Consider the following 1,791-nt stretch of genomic DNA (forward strand, 5'->3'; position numbering starts at 1 on the left):
TTTATCTTGAAGAATAATAGTTTCTGGGTTGTAAGTCCCGTGTTTAAGCCGACGTACAGGCGTTTAATGGCAGTGAATCCTTGAAAGTTTCTTCAAAATAAAAAGGCAAAATTTTAAATATGGATAATTTCTTTTGTAGAACTTCTTCTTTCTCCACTCCTTCTACCCAAAACTTCCCAGAGAAAAGGGAACCTATCAATAGTGAAGAAATCACTATTGAAGACTTCCAAAAATCTATAAACAATTGGCAAATCCGAAAAATAAAAAAAGATGAGGTCTACGTATCTAGTCTCTTCAAAAATCTTTTAAAAACCGATTATGAGGAACGTGATGTCACTCTTTCTAACCCTTTCGAAACAATAAATCTTCTTTCTTCAAAAACGCTCAAAAAACACGCTGACAGGAACTATAACTTTATACACATAGGTCTTGTTCAAGTTGGTATAAAACCTTTAACAAGGGAAGGATTAAACACTTCAATCCTATGTGTCCTACGAGATGCAAGGTTCCTGAACTTTCAAGATTCAATTATAAGTACAGTTGAATCTAGTCTTTGTCAAGGACCAATTTGGTTTGGATGTTATCCAAATTTTTCTTTGTCTTTAAAAGACCCAAACATCACGAATTCTCTTACATTATAAATCAAAACTCATAATTACAAAATGATAGAAGGATTTATTCCTGTAGCTATTATTTACAGAGTCCATTACAAAGCAATGTTTTCAACCTTTACTGCAACAAAAAATATTGAAAACAAAAAGGGTGAAACACTATTTTTACAAATTGATCTAACAAAAGCAAACACTGTTATTCCAAAAACTATCCTTTGGAAAGATATTGATCTTCCTGAAGAATGGATCCTAGAAGGAGCTGTTAGACCACAACCTCTTGAACAATCAAAACCAAACAACAATCTTAAAGAAGTCATACAATACAATGATGGTAAGGTAAAACTAAGTTTTTCAAGAACTTCTAGTGCCAGGTACTCTGATGCTAGTTCCTCCAGACCACCTTCAATCACACAATTGCCTCAAAAATTAGAAAACTTTACAAAACCACGTTTTTCATGCTCCAGCATACCAAATGCTTCCTTTCAAAATGTTGACTATTCCACAAATATACCTCACCAAATTTACACAGCACCTCAACACACTAATGAGGAGCAACAAAACATTTCTCCACCTACTTCGCCGTCTTTTTCTGCTATAACTGAAAATGTTGTTAATGAACTAAACGTCATAGAAAAGGCATTTGAAGTTGATAAAACTAAACTCCATAATGATTTTTATGCTTCCAAAAATACAGATAAGAGGACATGGTTCTTCAAAAACTTTGTGAAACAGAGAAAACAAATTCAGAATGAATTTTATGAATTCATTTTATAAAATAAAACCCATATTTTATTTTTTGAATGGTTTGAAATTTATGCAACACAAAACCAAATTTCTTACCCTTTCAAACAAAATCAAAGTTCTGTTAATCCCATAACCACAAGAAATAAAACTGCGGAATGGGATTTGGCAACTGGATTAAAAATTCAGTCTGAACACCCACCTTTAAGACAAATCATAATAACACACCTTGAAAAACAAGTAGAAGCAGCCCCTTTCAAAATCCCAAGTGATAGTTCAGAAAAAGATATACAAAATATCCTTCAACAAAATAATTTCACAAATGTCCATCTTAGTACGATAGCAAAACAATTAACTAAGATAGAAGAAAATCAACAAAATTCTACTATCCCTCCGATTGAGACAACTGATCAAAAACTAAAAAACCCAGTTTTTAAAC

Source organism: Cicer arietinum, chromosome 3, assembly GCF_000331145.2.
Source record: "Cicer arietinum cultivar CDC Frontier isolate Library 1 chromosome 3, Cicar.CDCFrontier_v2.0, whole genome shotgun sequence".
Taxonomy (NCBI): Eukaryota; Viridiplantae; Streptophyta; class Magnoliopsida; order Fabales; family Fabaceae; genus Cicer; species Cicer arietinum.